This window comes from Alosa pseudoharengus, unplaced genomic scaffold (assembly GCF_046254945.1).
Source record: "Alosa pseudoharengus isolate Yale_2024_CS ecotype anadromous, Long Island Sound unplaced genomic scaffold, YU_APseudo_1.1 YU_APseudo_1.1_scf_13, whole genome shotgun sequence".
NCBI lineage: Eukaryota > Metazoa > Chordata > Actinopteri > Clupeiformes > Clupeidae > Alosa > Alosa pseudoharengus.
The window spans coordinates 33,371,524-33,390,304 of record NW_027468598.1 but is presented as its reverse complement, the minus strand read 5'-3'; the positions used below and the strand labels follow the sequence as shown (position 1 = coordinate 33,390,304).

At 43.6% G+C, this 18,781-nt stretch overlaps 1 protein-coding gene and 1 long non-coding RNA gene across 5 annotated transcripts in view; both read right to left on the bottom strand.

Annotated features, from left to right (window-relative positions):
• The window catches only part of prx (periaxin), a 31,190-nt gene extending 27,181 nt beyond the window's left edge, over positions 1 to 4,009 (bottom strand). For 2 of the 3 annotated variants that reach the window (XM_076282885.1, XM_076282889.1), the window contains exon 1: positions 3,890 to 4,009. The gene's annotated coding sequence lies outside the window, so the exon portion shown is untranslated. Of the gene's footprint in view, positions 1 to 575; positions 823 to 3,889 lie in introns of those variants that run through there. The other variant, XM_076282886.1, reaches the window with a different exon arrangement.
• A 5,163-nt stretch (positions 4,010 to 9,172) lies between these two features.
• LOC143122085 (uncharacterized) lies at positions 9,173 to 16,107 on the bottom strand. Of its 2 annotated transcripts, none has more exons than XR_012986591.1 (4): positions 16,089 to 16,107; positions 14,395 to 14,834; positions 13,846 to 14,003; positions 9,173 to 10,446 (listed from the first exon to the last, which is right to left on the bottom strand). It is a non-coding gene; the product is annotated as an uncharacterized LOC143122085 (long non-coding RNA). The 2 variants fall into 2 exon arrangements; XR_012986590.1 differs by having other exon boundaries at positions 14,415 to 14,834.
• Between the last annotated feature and the right edge of the window lie 2,674 nt (positions 16,108 to 18,781).

Genomic DNA, 18,781 nt, shown 5'->3' with positions numbered 1-18,781 from the left:
GTCCACATCCTTGCTATACTGCCGTGCAGAGATTTAGAGGAGTTCTTTAAAACTGAATGCCTTCTCTGCCCAAAACAATCCCACAACAGCCCCTTTGTAAAGGTTAATACTAGCTGGTTGTCAATTCCCTGTTTATGTGCAGACAATGAGGGGAAAGACCTCCTCAGAATAGCTGGCATTCCCAGGAAAGAGGCCCAAGACCTAATCCATGGACCGACCTGTACAAGATGCTAGTGTGAACTTTAACACATGACCACACTGTTTGACATGTGGAAGGCTACACGCGGAAGGTGTGACTACCACACTCTTAAAATGAATGCATTGTCCCTATCTGGACACAGAGATAAATGTTTTAAAAATGCAACATTTGTTTTAAGAGTGCATTAGCAAATAAGCTAACTGTAAAAAACACACCCAAAAGTTGGGCATATTACATTTAGTTTACAAGTTGTCAGAAACAACAGGACTATATCAGCATAAGTAAAGTCATTTAAACAATGTAGTGTTCTTTGGTCCAAGAGCAGAAACAAAAGAGATACGACTGAGACAAATATGTCATAAAAAAGTCATGTTACCAGATCCCTTCCATCTGACAAGTCATCTCGGAGAAAGGTCCCGAACAAGAGGCTGTTGTGTGTTGTCTTGTTAAATAAAGAAAACAAGTCCTGGACCCTTCTCTCCAGAGTTAAGTGGGATAGAGGCTGGACAGGGACGCTCAACCGTCTCATGGTAGTGGCAACATGGGGCCGCGAGTCCAGAGGTGTCCAAATGCCTCCAAGGAGATCATCTCACTGTGATGCTACGGCACAGAGGCAGATGTCTGCCCCCCCCTCCCACTCCCACTCCCTCTCTATCATCCCCCAGCCCCCTCTCTCTCTTCCTCTCTCTCTTCTCTCTCTCTTCTCTCTCTCTTCTCTCTCTCTTCTCTCCTTCTCTCACTCTTTCTCTCGTGACTCATGAAAAAAAACATCTTGTCTGGGGAAAAGCACTGAGTCGTGCCTCTCCCATGGGCGTGAACAGCCCATCAGGAAATGCCTTCAGATAAACAGGAAACTGAGATTTTCTCTCTCTGTCAAAATTAATATCTGACACTGAGGCGAGTTACAAACATTGTTTGCGCCACAAGTTTTCTGTCTCTGATGAAAAAATGCTGTCAGTCAACATACAAGAAACTGATAGTATCTGTGTCAAACATTGACAAATTCTGACTGGTCAGCAGAATGACACTGAGAATGAATCTGCTAAAACAGAAGATAGAGAAGAACATCAAAAGTAAAGGTCATCATTGCACACTGGTCTAATATTATGAATGATTTATTTAAAACGCTCTAAATAAACAATTTGTAATGTCCAACCAGTGTGCCGTGATGATCTTTACTTTCGAAGTCTGATATTCCTGCATGTCACCAGCACTTGGGATCCAAAAATGGCAGTACAAAGGGCTTTTCTCTCAAAAGAGAAAAACATATTTGTCTAAGAAATAATATTTTTTCTTATTATTATTCAGAGAACATTACGTGAGACTATCATGCATGCTTCAAGTGTCTGTGAAGCTGCATATGTAGTTACCACACTGATTGAAATCATACATGATGCACTACTCATCAGAGTACTATAAACTGATCTTCTCCTCCACACTATTAAACATTTGCGATAAATAATACTGGCAAGTTGTGTTGCCACCATGTCTTCAGTTTAGTGGCCACATTTAATGGGGGTTTATGTAATTTGAATATATTCTGATTCAGGCAACTTGAATACCTCCCTGATTTAAAACAATGTGTATCATGAATACTATGCGCTGTTAGGGTAATGTCTCTGCTATGGTAACTGCCAAGATGTGTTGACATCAAATTTAAACCCCTGTTTGAGCACATGCTCCTGAGCGCTGCTATTTCAACACTCCGACCAGGCATGGAGGCTTTCGAGCGGGAGCGAACGAGAGGGTCACTAGGAGTCGTTCTTCAATGGCATCACAGGCTATCTATAGCCCATCAACACGGCTGGTTTCTCAACCTTCAGGACCGCCGGCCGGTTCCCCCTCCCCTGCCCCCCCGACGCTCCACCTAACTCTAGCTTGGGAGTTATGGTATCCCGTTAACGTGTCTGATGACCAAGCCTCAGGAGGAATACCACAGGGATCACACGCACACACACACACACACACACATACACACACACATACGCAAACACACACACACACACACATACACACACGCACACACATACATACACACACACACACACACACGCATATGCACCCATACATACACACACACACACACACACACACACATACACACACACACACGCTCACACACACACACGACAGAGAGTTATAGGACAAGAATTAAGCTTGGGACCAAAGCCATCTCTCTTACCAAACAGATAGCTGCAAGTCTACACTCATCCTGGAGAGACTGGCAGGGCAGGACAACTGACGTTATGCTGAAGAGTTTGAATCATTCATGCTTCTTCCATCTTTAGTTAAAAACTGTTGTATTTCCACACTCCAAGGAGTCCTTATCTGGAAAAAGTGTCAAACGTCAGACAAACCTCTGCATGGACAATCTCACCCTCTCTGAATGATCCTGGTAGAATACCAAGTTACAGCCAATCATTGGGCTCCAGTAAACTGTTACTCAATCAGAGCCCACTGAACGCATTTGAAAGATTCTGTAAATGCCATGCTAAATATGGCCTCAGCATCAACAAGCTTCATCTGCACTCTCCAGTATGAGATGCCATTCACTTGTCAGTCATAACTAACAAGCAAAAAAAAAATGGCCCTTAAATATTTTGATTTGCATCAAAAGGGGCTCTGTGAAAAACATTTTCTGCAACCTGTCATCAATGCATTGTGTCTTATTTGACCTGAAAATTTGCTTTGAAACACATTCTGATTTGATCATATTTGCCCTCACACTCATTTGTGAAAACTGGCTAATGGAAAGGGGTCCTTTCAGTGGGCTTTCACGGCACACACACAGAAAAATACACTTCTCCATATGCCTTCTGAATGAGCTGTGCCCTTTACTCTAGCACAGCATACCAAGTCCTGAAGCTAGCTAGCTAGCTAACCCAGCACAGGACAGCCCATCACAGCACAGCACAGGCAGATCTCATGACCCACAGCTAACAGCTGTTGTGTAAAATAAATGCAGGGAGTTGGAAATAAACACAAACGCGCGTACACACACACACACCTTTCTCTGGTTACCCGCACAGAGTTTGTACCAGTGAGACGACTACATGCAGCAGCTCCAGCATCCTACACACTCAAAACAAGGACTTGCACATTGTCAAATGATGTTATGTTGCGTGCTGCAGTGGCTTTTCTGAGATATGTTTCAATTACAAAGTATCAATGCATTTCACAGTCACAACTCAGTCTGCAGCTAGTTCCTTTCCATCGTAGGTACATAACTTAGCATAATTTAAAAAGATTACTTCGGACTAATTACAAATGTGAAGGATTAAGTTTCAAAGGCGATGAAGGTAGGGGCCAAAATTAAGGAATGGGACATTCTAATTTCATCATGAGCGATCAGGCAATTAAACTTTGAGATATGACGATACAGTAGTACTGTATGACTTGAGCTATTTGTTCATATCAGTGCAATGCATTATGGTGACAATATCATACACTAAGTTGTCTCAGCATATGGACCCATGAGTAGTAATTAAAATAATCATGCAATATATTATTGTAATACCAGAATGCCTCAGAACAACTGGACTCTCCTGTCACTCCACACGCTCCTCACACACTGTCCCCTTGGTCCACTAAACGAGAAATCTACCTAAAAATATGTCCACTCCTGCCCCCCTGCCTCCCCAAACACCACCTGTCACCACAAATCCCACTCCACACTCCTGCCCTTCCTACCTGTCTTTTGCCCAGTTTCTCTCCCCAGCTGTGTCTCCCTTTAGCGCTCTCTTCCTCCTCCGGAGTGCGTCAGTGTGCTTTCAATCTGTGGCGTGTTAAACTCTCGCTCGTTCACTCATACTCCGCTCCCCCCCCCAGTGTGCAGGCAGACTGACTCCAGGCTGCGCTCTCTTGGTCGAGAGACCTAAACGTGCCATGAAAAAGTGCCATGGCATCCCCTGAGGGGCGGGGGGTGGGTGGTGGGGTGGGGTGGGGGGGGGGGGGGGTCAGTGAGCCAATTGGTTTAGCCACTGGGGGATGCCCCATATACGGTGTGCGTAGAGGTGGGGCAGGGTAAGAGGAGTGGGGGCAGAAGGGCGGGCTTGGAAGAGCCCAGGCTCGGACTGGACCAAGCGGCTCTCGGGGTCTGCATACTCTATGTGGGGGAGAGAATAAGAGGGAGAGAGGATACTCACGGACACACACTCACTCTCCTGCACTCTATCTCTCTCACACACACACACACACACACACATAAAGACGAAAATAAAAACAGCTCTGTAGGTGGCTCAGCAAATCTACAAGTCTCCCTTTGCTGAAGTAGTCAGCCGTTGTTTGCCTACACTGCTGACTAACAGAACAGCGCTAGTGACAGCAGAATACCAAAACAGAGGTGGACAAAACAGAGACAAACCTCAGTGGTAGACCTTCTGCATAGTAGACAAATGCCTCCACGGGTGCTATTTTTAGTCCAAGAAGGCCAAAAATTGCAAATAGACTTGTGGTGTTATTTTTGGAGTGCAATCATGAGGTACGTTTGGACAGCAGCAGCTGTTGTTTTGAGTTTAACACCTGTGTGTTCTGGTCTTCATCTTCCTCCTCCTCCTCCTCTGCGTGCGCCGGCGTGCCAGCATGCCACCGTGCCACCGCTACTGCATTCCCGTCCTCGTCTCATCTCCAGGGCGTGTTCGATCAGGTTCCCCAGGGGTGATGGGTTGGTGGTGGGGGAGGGTGGGGGACGAAACCTGAAACTCCTGGTGCGGTGCCCGACGTGCCGATGTCTCCCCCCTGCCCCTGATCACAGGGTGTTGGACAGGCAGGTGTCCAGACTGGGCCATGGCCAATGCCGCTGCGCTGCGCTGTGTGCGGAATGCCACATCTCGTCCAGCGCGGTGCGTTTGCCCGCGCCGACTGCCAGGTGTTTACATTGTGCTGCCTCTGTCCATCAGTCTGCGGTGTACAAACAGTGGGATTTAACCGGGCCGGGTGGACGCCAAGCTAGAAAGTGGGTGATGGGGCAGTTTAGATGAAGCTACGGAGGTTTGTAGTTGTGTGTGTGTGTGTGTGGGGGGGGGGGTTAAGTAAGGTTAGGAGTTTGCAGGAGAGGGTGGGTGGGGTAGACAGTGTTGCTAGATGGCTTGGCAAACGTTGGGGTGTCCCGGCAGGGAGAACAACCCCCCATCGTCAGCAGATAACGAGGCCAGGAACCTGAAACGCGGGGCTGGACTGGGATGGGCTAGGCTGGACTGGGGTGGATTGGGTTGGGCTGGGCTGGGCTGGGGTGGGGTGGATTGGGTTGGGCTGGGCTGGGGTGGATTGGGTTGGGCTGGGGTGGGCTGGGGTGGATTGGGTTGGGCTGGGCTGGGTTGGGCTAGGCTGGGCTGGGCTGGGGTGGATTGGGTTGGGCTGGGCTGGGCTGGGGTGGATTGGGTTGGGCTGGGGTGGATTGGGTTGGGCTGGGCTGGGCTGTGTGGCTCAGATGGTGATGTAGAGAGCAGCACGCCAGGGAGCACGCCTTACCTCGTGACACCTCTGGCTCTGACTGAAAACCACGGAGATGGGGCAAACTGAGCTCTGATGGGGCAAACTGAGCTCTGATGGGGCAAACTGAGTTGGTGAGCTCCAAACAACATCAAAGTAATTCAGTATCGCACAGGATATGATTTTTTGCATACTGGTGCTAGTACTTGGGGAGAATGCCAGCTTTGCACCTGTCGTATCCCCGTATGTACGTAGAGAAGGCAGCACTGATCTATGCCAGATCTTCAGCCTTCTGTCCTTCTGTCCCACACTTATCTCCAGGTCTGAAAAGGGAAGAGACGATGCTAAACCCCACACACTGTGGTTGCAGTGCACTGTTGACGCTAGTAGCAAAACAGTCCCATAGTCCAGCCATTCAGTGCATTGTGTGCAAAACACCTGCTGCTGAACAAAACAAAACAAAACCCAAAACAAAACAAAACAAACACGGCAAACAAAGCAAGTCAAGTACTCCAATGAACTCGCTGTGAAGAGAGGGATTTGTTTGTGAGGAGAACAGGTAAGGAAGCTCGAAGCCTCAACCTCCTCCGCCCTCATTGCAGCAAAAGAACTTGGGAAGGACACTGAGAGATAAACAGAGAAGGCCCAGAGCAGATGTCCAGGAGGACGACGCTCCACGTGTTAAGAGGAGCAATACATTAACTGTCCAGTCAAACAATGCGCTCTACCGCCCATCCGTTTCCATCTGAGCCCTCACCTTACGTATTAGGGTGTGTGTGTGTGTGTGTGTGTGTGTGTGTATTTAAAGTCGAATCAGACAGACTCAGAAACGGCAAGGAAAGGAAGAGACAGAGGAAGGGAGTGAGAGGACTGAGAGAAGCAACACAGAAGTGAAGAGAAATGCACAGAGAGACTGACTGAGAGGAAAGGCGTGCGTGCGTGCGTGCGTGCGTGCGTGCGTGCGTGCGAAAGAGAAAGTTGTACAGACTGGTCAGGGGTAGGATGAATCATAATGATGTGAGGAAAGATATTGCCCAGAGTGGGACAGGTGCTATCTACTGAGCAGATGATGGGTGACAAGTGTCACATTCTCACAAGACCACACACATCCCTAAATACAACAGTGTGGTCATGCTACCCATAACACATATCTGAAACAAACACACACACACACACACACACACACACACACACACACACACACACACACTCAAACACTCCTGGGCAAACAGGAAATGTATTGAATACAAGCGATTAAATTTGAGCCGGAAATATGCAAACTAATGCAGTCTGTCATCAAAGGATCAGCTTCATTGCCAAGTCTGGTCAGTTTAAACATTTTACATCTTTGTAAAGGCATGGAATTAACATCCATCGCAACTTGAACAGAATAACAAGCTATAAAAGCCTTTCTGGCTTGGTGTGAAATATTCCACACAGGCTTTTTAAGAAAAGGAATGATGAGCTGTCGATAATCATTCTTTTTAAACAAAAAAATAAGTTTGGTATGGCTCTATTCCCATTAAGGCATATCACTCAGCAAGCGTTTAGAGACATACAGAATAGTCCTTCCACCCAATATTGAAAAGGATGTCAATATACATTACTGATACAAATGACCCATGAAATACTATTACAAATTATGTTCAAGAATACAACATGCCCATTCAATTATATCAGAACTTTCAGATTAGCTTCAAATGTAATTTAGTCAACTGTCACTTTCCAATGATCCTTGGTGTCATAGGCAAACAACAACAACCATTTAACAAATATTAAACAACAAACAAACCAGTAATTATATATTGACGTTCAGATCCAATCTATCTATATTCTTCAGTGTGATCCACCCACCCCCACCACACACACACACACTAACACAACACAAGTTCTTCACAAACCTGCACTTGAGGAAGGTGCCCAGGTGACCCGGAATATCCCACGTAGGCAGTCACACATGGTCCTGTGTGGACTCGGGACACAAACACACACACACAACACACTCAACACACCTCAGGACAACAAGAAGGACAGAAACAGAATGACAACAGAATAGACGTGGGGTTGGGAGGAAAAAAAGGAGTCAAGATGTGAAGCCTGCGGAAAATAAAAACAAGATGGACAGGCTCTCGGAAAGGCAACCCCTTCTGTCAAAGGAGTGGTAGCAGTCCAGCTACCAGCTAGCATGTGGGGGAGAGAGAGAGGGTCTCGGGTGGAGAGAAAAAGGCGGAAAGAGAGAGAGAAAGAGAAAAAGAGAGCGAGAGAGAGAGGAGGGAACTGATCAAGATAGGGATGGATGGAGAGAGAGAGAGAAACAGACTGAAAGAGAGAGAGGGAGAAAGTGATAGAGAGAGGGCAGAGGAGAGGGCGACAGGAGGGAGACAGGGCAGAATGCTGTATTAGCTCAACATCCGCGTCAGCAGTTTGGGGCCTTCACTCTAAAGCCCTTGCCTTTTGTCCAGTGGCGGGGCAGCTTTAGCTCCGGAGCACCACAGCCTTGTTATCAGGGCTTAGCGGCGCACTGACCACTAGACCGCGTGGCCAACCGAGCACAGACTCGCCCACAATGTCATGAAAAGAAGAACAACACATTTGCTCACGGCCACCCAGTCACAAACACACGCAGCGCGGCTCCGAAGCTTCAGCTGGGGATATGATTTGATATCTCCACTCTCTTGATGCCTCATCAGCCCATAGGATCATGATGTATTGTCAAGTGATGAAATGAAAAGTTCAAACGTTTAAAAATATATATTATACACAGGCTACTAAATGAGGAGATGGAGGTTAAATCATATTTCAAAGGGAGATACTGGTCTATCGGAGATCATACATCTTAACATGACTGAGATCAGAGATCATACATCTTAACATGACTGAGATCTGAGATGTTCTCTAGCCGTTTTTGAGAGCACATCTAGCAGGTTTTCTATGTGAGCAACAAATGTCACATGACCACCACACAAACACATGTGTTTGGGGCTTCATGAACAGGCTCTAACAGAGGCCCTGCCACATTAGGATCATGAAGGTGGGGGCGGGGGGATGCAAACAAGGCATAGTCCTTCTCCAAATCAGATTAGATAGATAGATAAATAGATAGATACTTTATTGATCCCCAAGGGAAATTCAAGGTCTCAGCAGCATACAGACAACACAAACAAATTCTTTAACACCAGAAAGAGTAATTAAAGTATATAATATAAAAACACAACTAAGCAATAAGGACAGTAGAATATAAAGAATATGCTAAATATACTAAAATACAAATTATACTAACACTTAAATACAATATATAAAAATATACTAAAATACAAATTACAAAAATACAAATTATACTACCTAACACTTAATCTAAATCAATTCTAAAAACAGTATCCACATAGTGGTGATTAATCAATCAGAGGCGCTTGCAATGACTGAGGCAGGGACTGAGCCTGTGATTCTCTGTGCATAGTAAGGTATGGTAAGGTGAGATTGGCATTTATTTAGCCAAGTGAGTGAGAAACCTACACAAAAAGGAATTTAGTTCTGGCCGATAGAGTCATAGATAGATAGATAGATACTTTATTGATCCCTGGGGGAAATTCAAGAGTCATTTCCACAGTACAGACATAGATTAATACACAGTCAATGAAGACAGGTATCACTAACTGAAACCAGTTCCAACTTGTGTCGTGATTAATACAGCCCATAATTATAACTCTAATGTATGTTCCTAGACACACACATACACACAGAGGGAGTTGGTGTTGGGTGTTCAACTGACTAACTGAACTCTGAGGTTGAGAGCAATCTCGTCTTAATTCCCCTTGGTGCCACAGCTGAGGAAGTCGAAAGGCATTACAAGTGACTTCTGTGTTTAACTTTAACAATTATCAGAACACTTTTACATTATTTGGATCTATATATTCAGACAGAAAAAAAAAACTAAAACAATAGGCCTACATTAAAAGCTTGATCTATCCCACATGCAAATGTAGAAAAAGTTTCCTCACAATGGAAGGTCATTATGCTCATTTTCACCAAAAAAGAACGTTTTCTTTCCTAATAAGTCCTGTTATTAAGCACCGAGTTAAAATGTTGTCAGACTGTTCACCTTCTCCCATCTGTTGTGAGCTCAATCCAATATCGACGGGTTATTTAAGGAAACATTACTAATGAAATTAGCTGTTGCTACAACACCATGAGACTGTTTTGTAACCAATTGGAGCCAGAACACTAACAACATTAGGCACAGAAATGTCAGGGAAAACAGTGTAATTGAATGTGTAAGTCTGTCACACCAGAGGAAGACACAAAAGCCAAAAATGTCCTTGTGAGTGGGACTATTTATTTTCAAACCACCAGCGGAGAGATTGCAGTAACTCAGGAAAAGGACTCACTGAGAAAGAGCACCATGTCAAGCAATGCATCCTCACAACAACATGCTGTTGTAAAGACATACAATCTTGTACCTTCTTCAGACAATCCTGGATGATGTCAGATCATGTCAGATTTAACTTCATTTAAGTACATTTAATAATTCATTTTAATATCTCTAACTGAATTCCATTCTGTCCAATTTGGTCATTTAAAAAAAAGGATCTATTGTGTTTTGCAGTTTTTCACTTGTAGCTCTGGTGTTGGTATCCTGAACATGTATAGTAAATCAGTGTGTGTGTGTGTGTGTGTGTGTGTGTGTGTGTGTGTGTGTGTGTGTGTGTGTGTGTAACATCTGCAGAGGTCTTGCTCAGTGTGACAAGTCTTGGAGAGGATGTGTAGAACACTCTGATGTCACTCTGACATCAGCCGTCCCTCTCTTTTATCAGTCGTTCCTTCAATGAACAAAGTATTAAAACAGAATAGAAAACAGTTGGTTAAATCTTTATCGAATGAAATGTCAACATGTAAATCAAGCAGTTTGTATACATCTGAAAAGAAAAGAATACTGGGATTTAACCAATGAAAGGCACAAATAAGAATTAAACAAAACCCAAGGAAAGAAAAAACCTGGACATGAACATACACAGAAAAACAGCTGATATCAATCTGGATAGGGATCTTGGTACCACATTACGAGTCATTTGGAGGAGATGCCCACCCCAATCCCACCCACTCTCTTAGTCTCCTATGGGGGAGGTGCAGTGCGGGCATGCAGAAATACAGATACAGATACACAAACACACACACACACACACACACACACAAACACACACACACACACACACACACACACACACACACACACACACACACACACACACACACAAACACACACACACACACAAACACACAAACACACACACACAAATACACACATACACACACACACACACAAACACACACACACAAATACACACATACACACACACACACACACAAACACACAAATACACACATACACACACACACACACACAAACACACACACACAAATACACACATACACACACACACACACACAAACACACACACACAAACACACACACACAAATACACACATACACAAACACACACACAAACACACACACACAAATACACACATACACACACACACAAACATACACACACACACAAACACACACACAAACACACACACACAAATACACACATACACACACACACAAATACACACACACACAAACACACACACACAAATACACACATACACACACACACAAACACACACACACAAATACACACATACACACACACACAAACACACACACAAACACACACACACAAATACACACATACACACACACAAATACACACATACACAAACATACACACACACACAAACACACACACACAAATACACACATACACACACACACAAACAAATACACACACACACACACAAACATACACTATGGGGTCTATTTTGAGAGCAGTGACATGGGCTGAGTGGTCTTGTGGATCTCACTAAGATCTGAGAGCTGTCCATAGCTAGCAATCCAATTCATATTCAAAGCTGACTATGAGAGTGTTGTTGATATCCAAAGCTGACTATGAGAGTGTTGATGACAGTGATGTAGTACTCGAGTCCGGTCACGAGTGGGAGGAGAAGGACTTGTAATTTCAGACCGAGTCCTCGAGACCAACACATTTTTTTATGTTCATATAAAAAAAATTTGAAAATGAAATTTCACGGCGGCCGCATCTTTGCCCCTTGCGTTGGCCTTGGTGCCCCCTTCTTTCAATATTCTGCTTTGCGTCTATTTAATAGCGATTTTTATTCAGCCTATAGCCTGTCAAAATAATCTTAGCATCACAGCGCAAACTAATTCAGTCTTACACAGTGGAGAAAATGACAGGGCATGGCAAGACAGAAAGTGCGTCCAAATTCACCCATTCTTCTCAGTTGAAATACTCGCAATCGCTAAGCCTACTCATCACACAGACACATGTATCACATCACATGAAAGAGCTTTTTCTCAGCTTTTAAACGATGTTAGCCGCTAACTGCTGTGGTGAACGGTTCGCGAGAAAAGTAAATAATATAATTAAATGTAATCATAACGTCTACATAAGGTGCTACACCCATCTCCTTACCCATTCATCTCGGTGGAATACTTCACGAACCCTTCGTTCAACACATGACAAACCATATATCAGAATAAACAGCAGACCTTACCGAACACAAAGGTGTAAAGCAGTCCCCTGTACATTAAGCCGTTCCAGAGTATTCCGGTTAAATTAAAAATGTAATCTGCAGCAAGGTCTACATTCATGTCTCCAACGTCTTTAGGTTTCAAAATGTGTTTAAATCTTCTTCATTATTTCATAACAGGCCAAATACAAAATAAATGTTTGCCTAGATATAGGTAAATATTAAAATCAGAGGATATACAGCTGAGTAAAAGTTTGTGAAAGGAGTCTTAATGATCAAAAAATGCTAAGCATGCATCAAGGCTATTTGAGTTTCTTAAAGCTGAGCTGTGCTTAAATTGTTCAATACATGATTCCATAACAGGCCAAATATAAAATAAATATAAATATGAAATATTGCCTAGACATCTAAATATTAGATGATCAGATGATTTACAGTTCTATGTAATATGTGTTTTTGTAATTTTTCATACAGTGATGCAGGTCTACTGCTGTGAATAGGCTAAATACAACTTTGATTATTTTTATAGCCTACTACTGTATAGTTAACTTTGGCCTTGGTGCCCTGACATGTGGCCTTTGTGCCCCCCACCAAATATGCCCAACTGAAGGCCAAGTGGCCTTGCCCCTAAAATGGTGAAATTCCAAGCCTGGGCCTAACTGTTGATTATTAATTGGGGTGATTTTAAATCATGAATATGAAAACTGACATGTTTTTATGGTCTTGGTCTCGACTCGGTCTTGACTCCTAAAGGACTCGGTCTCGACTCGGACTTGCTTCCTCAAAGACTCGGTCTTGACTAGGACTCGACTGTATTTGAAAACCAACGGACTCGGTCTCGACTCGGTCTCGACCCTTCAAAGACTCGGTCTTGTCTCGGACTCGGCATAGGCGGTCTCGTCCCCATCACTAGTTGATGATATCCAAAGCTGACTATGAGAGTGTTGATGATATCCAAAGCTGACTATAAGAGTGTTGATGATATCCAAAGCTCACTATGAGAGTGTTGATGATATCCAAAGCTGACTATAAGAGTGTTGATGATATCCAAAGCTCACTATGAGAGTGTTGATGATATCCAAAGCTGACTATGAGAGTGTTGATGATATCCAAAAACTAATGATGAAATCCACATCATCTTCAGGAGCACTTCCACTCAGCCTAAGTGACCACTCTGCATCATTGTCACTGCCCTCAACATGAGACCCCTTGTGTTTGTGTGTGTGTGTGTGTGTGTGTGTGTGTGTTGTAGTGGAGACCCTGAAACCCCCAGACCAGGTGGAGAGGACCAGGTCTGGGAGGGACAGAGGGGACATCCACCGGAATACTGTCCGCACCCTCGTCACCATACCTGCCCACAGCCAGGGCAGACTGGTAATTAAAGTGCAGATTGAAGTGATACCCTTCACACACACACACACACACACACACACACACACACACACAAAGTCCTAAATTGGTTAATCTGATTAATCCCTATATGACCGTTAATTGTTTTTTGACCATGTAAAACCTTCAGGAGTCCTATGTAGAATTTTTGGGACTTTGTAGGGCAAATGTACACAAAAAGTTAAACACACATACACACACACACACACACACACACACACACACACACACACCTCACAGCTGGAGACATAACGGGAAGTTCCACTCATTGTTGCCTGTTTATTTAGGGTAAACACAGCAGTCATAATTTCCTCCATCTCACTCTATCTCTTCCTCCACCTCAGACTGAGGTGGGGCTGGATTGGAATAGGCAGTCGCTATGATGCTGATGCTACGGAACAGAGCACATGGTTACCAACAACAAAACAACGCCAGCATTATCACCACAACACACTTCATCCATCACAACATGCGCTAAACTCCATAACACTACCAATGGCCATACATTTGGCTAATGAAATTACACACAGTATCAGGATAATGATCAGAACTAATAATAAACTGTTTATTAACGGTGTGCTTATGTACATGATAGATGTAGATGATAAAATCCTATCAAAATAGCTACTGACTTCAGAATAAATACAGTTGGCAGATTTGTTGATTTCTTGCTATCGTTACTAGTTGCATGTATGTTAACACTATTGAATATTAAGGTTTAAGGCTTTTTTTCTGTAGTGAAGTACAATTCTATTCTATTCTATTGGCTCTGCTGAGAATACCTGTTCACTGGTAAACTCACATCTTGGCTTGGCTTGGCTGGCATGGCGCCCATAACATTAGGGGTCAAAGGTCAGAAGGAGGGTACGGTGTGGCCCGCAACACCACTCTGCCATAATCTCGGGCGTGGTGGAGCAGCGGTGACATCACCAACTAACAATCAGTCGACCTGAGTTCGATTCTCGAATACCCCGCTACGAGTCTGTGTCGCCTTGGATACAAGTGTCTGCTAAATACCAGTCAGCCAACTTTCAATTTAACTTTAACTCCAGGTTCCAACAGGGCTGTCCTGCTCAGGAATGTTGTTTGCTATGAACATCCACTGACCACCATCACGTCCGCAATCATGATCACCCATCACGACTGTGCAGCCAGGGCGTCTCCTCCCGTCTTTCCAGATAAAACAAACTCGGAACTGGGTGGGGCTGCATGACCTTTGCCCCTACAGAGGAAAAAAGAAGGAAGAAGCAAAAGTGAATGTTGAGATCTTAATCCTACTAAGCTTATGATAAATGTCTGTAGTTTTGATGGGAGTATGACTGATAATTGTAGGTCATTAAGATTTCAAATATTAAGTTGTTTGGGGGGTAATAAAGTTGTATTAGCCTTCAATCATTAAACAAGCTGTATGGTGGGTTATAACCATTACAATAGATGTAACACAGCGTAATGCAAAAGTATTAAAAGCATAGTAGTGTCTTATAGTAGTATAGAGGACGTGGAAGGGTCAGGGAAGAAAAGAAAAAGAAAACAAGCAGCAGTGAGTTTGCTCTCCTGAACCAGGCAGTAATGTCTCCCCCTGGTGGTGAGTATTCGCTATATTAACAAAGGATTATTATGACCTAATTTGCTACCATGAAACAACATGAACCAAAGAAGTTACGACAGTGTATGACATTTTATTTTATTTAGGCATACATGATTAAATACGATGTTTGAGAGTGTCAGACATTGATTGGTTTTCAACGTTTAAAGGTCCTTTTCAATGTTTAAGGACTTTTTTAATAGCATAGAAAACTTTAAGATATGTGTAGACTAGCCTATTAATGACATAATCGTCTTACTAAAATGTAATCTGTTTTAAGAAGCGTTAGGCTAGCTTTCTCGTCCTGTTTAAAACAACTTATTGCAAACGAAAAATAACATTAGACCTACCTATGTTGCTGAAAACAAAACATTTGACAACAAACCCCCGTCTAAACCAGTAGGCTAGGTAATAAAAGTTAGACTATATGTCGATCATTATCACGAAACAAAACTGATAGGCAATAAGATATAAGCCTGGCACTTTCTAATAGGGACAATGCAAGGACAATGCCGATAAAATACTGACTAAAGCAAAAAGCGAAATGAACAGATCTGATTATTTCTCATAAGGAGTTCTGATTAAAAATTCAATACCTACTTACTTACGTTCTCTGGATAGAAAGTCTGAATTATCAGAGTTTACCTTGAGTAAATTTTGCAACATGCTGAAAATAACCGAACAGCATGTTGTTTTAAATACACTAAAAGGGCAAATTATGTGGATAACACTAAAACGAAACTTCATTGAGAAGTTCATACCACACACAAATCGCATCTGGAACGACGAATGTGATATATGCTGCAACCATTAAGTGAATCATATATTCTGCAAATATTTAACTGTATTTCAAAACAAAAGTAACACGGTGTTCCACAGACCGCTACTTACCGCCATCTTTCGCTTCTTCTGGAAGCCTGTCGTTCTGCGTGACTCGATTCATGCCCCTCCTCTAGCCAGCTGGAGCGTAATACAAAAGACAATTGGCGGGCACAATGGACAGTGTAATCTCCTTTTTTGGATGTGGTGCTGAAAATAACATTGACCTTGGCAATAGTTTTATGTAAAGCCAACGTTATAGATAGATACATGAAGACAGCAGGCCTAATATAGGCTACCATGCAATCTAAAACATTTTAAAAATAGGTTTGTGTAGGCTATATCAAATATTGACAGAAAATGGAGACACTAGCCGATTATAGCGTAGGCCTACAATAAACCATGAACACAGTTCTGTTCACCGTTTTTATTTAAAAAAAAAAAAAACTCCCAGAGTGCCTCTATAATCAATCCTGTATGCAAAGTCTAATAAAGTTGTTCATCCTGGATTGCTCTAGTGTATTGCTTATGGAGTGTAATATGCGCCTAAATAGGCCTACATTGTAGCAAATAGAATGCATGTATCAACGATGGAACGTCGTGAATTGTTACATCTTGCGTTCTTCTAATATGGAACAGTTTTGTGCTGTTTTTTATTGAATTGAATCTTGCTTAGGCTACATGTACGAGTGTCCTACAAAAATGTCAGATATTTATTCTGAAACTGAGGTTTACCACGTTCTGGACACTGTTGGAAGAGGAACTTTTGGTAAAGTCACAAAATGTTGGCGAGGAAGTGATGGAGAATTAGTTGCTGTAAAAATTATGAAAACGGATGTCCACAAAAGTCGCGTAATTAAGAATGAATTGAAACTTATATCCGTTCTTTGCTCTGCAAATTTGGACAAGAGTCATATTGTAAAATTCTACGAGGCTTTTCCTGGCCAGAGTTGTCATTACCTGGTATTTGAGCTGTTGGAGAAGAATTTGTATCAACTTCAAAAAGATAATGGATTTAGACCATTAGCCATACGCAATATTCGGACGATTACTTATCAAGTGCTTAAAGCCCTTGCTAAGCTCAAGGAGTTAGCAATAATTCACGCTGATCTAAAACCTGAGAATGTCATGATCGTGGATCAGTCTCGCCATCCCTTTCGAGTCAAGGTGATCGACTTTGGCTCAGCAAGTCTTTTCAACGAAGTCCGTTTTGTAAGAGAGCCATACATCCAGTCAAGGTCAGATGTGCATCTATGTGATTATCATTTTAGGTGTAAAGATATAATAATAATAATAATAATAATAATAATACATTTTATTTAAAGGCACTCAAGAGTTTTATAACAAGATTGTTTAAATTTGATTCTTGTCCCCAACCAGATTCTACCGATCTCCAGAAATACTTCTTGGACTTCCATTCTGTGAAAAGGTGGATATGTGGTCCCTCGGCTGCATAATAGCAGAGCTTTTTCTTGGCTGGCCTCTGTACCCTGGAGAGTCAGAATATGACCAGGTGCGCTACATTTGTGAAACCCAGGGAATTCCACACACCCATCTCCTCAATTCAGCTAGCAAGGCTCACCTATATTTCGAACTCATAAAGAACAGTCGTGGGGCACCTAAATGGCAGCTAAAGCATCCTAGTTCTGTTGGCAAAGGTGGAGTCCCCCAGTCCACAGAGACAGCAGGTTCTTCTGGGCGACGGAAGTATATCTTCAGCTCTCTAGATGAACTTGAGTCTGTAGAGGTTCCTCAAACAGATGAGGGATTCCGTAATGAGGAGATAGCTGCAGAAATTATGGACCGACACTGCATGGTAGAGCTCCTAAAGCGAACGCTGACGTTGGATTCGCACCAGAGGATCAATCCCAGCTCAGCCCTGCGCCATCACTTCATCACCATTCACCACTTGCGTGCTGCTCAGGAGTACAAGCACTATTACGAGATGTCTCGTCGCTGTCTGCAAGAGGCAGTGACACCAGCCAGAACTTCTGGGGGAGATGGCGCAAGACCACACCGTCTCCAGACAGAGACACAGGCCCAACCTCCTCACCCAAGGGGTGCTTACCAGCCTCAACGCTCTGCTGCTGCAAAACAGGAGCATCAGTACCACAGTGGCAGCTGCCAGGCAGCCTTTGCTGGGAAATATCGCATAGACAATTGTGGTGCAACCTCAGCAGTACACAGCCAACACAATCTGGTCTACAGCCGAGTCCGTAAGACTACAAAGCAGCTGGACGATCTGTGCATCGTGGATGAGCAGGACATGGGTACCTCTGACACAATGTCGTCTGAGGAGTCTGATCGAGCCCATCAAACTCCAAACCGGCAAGCTTCTGACCCGGACAACTGTCCAGCACCCAACAAGGCCACAGATGAAGAAATGGGTGCCACGGGTTACTCCACTGTCCCTGGCACTCGCCGGGAGAGATCTCTGGGCGAGTCGATAATGTCGTATTTCAGTAGCTTCTGTGGGAAGCAGCAAATGGCTAAGCTCCCTCAGACTGAAGGCATTGCTCCAGGGACTTGTGGACCACAGCATGAGCCTGCCCAAGAGGGAACCCTGGACCAGTCGCTAGTGCACTACCCTCAAGATGACTCCATGTGTGAGCAAGATGTGAATCCGCCACAGGTCTTCCTGGCAGAAACCCAGGATTTTCTACTGGAAGATATGGTCACCCAAGACTTTCTGACCCAGGTTCTTACCCAGAGTGTGATCGAAAGCCAAGATGGTGATGTCCCAATGTCCCAGGACATGGTGGATG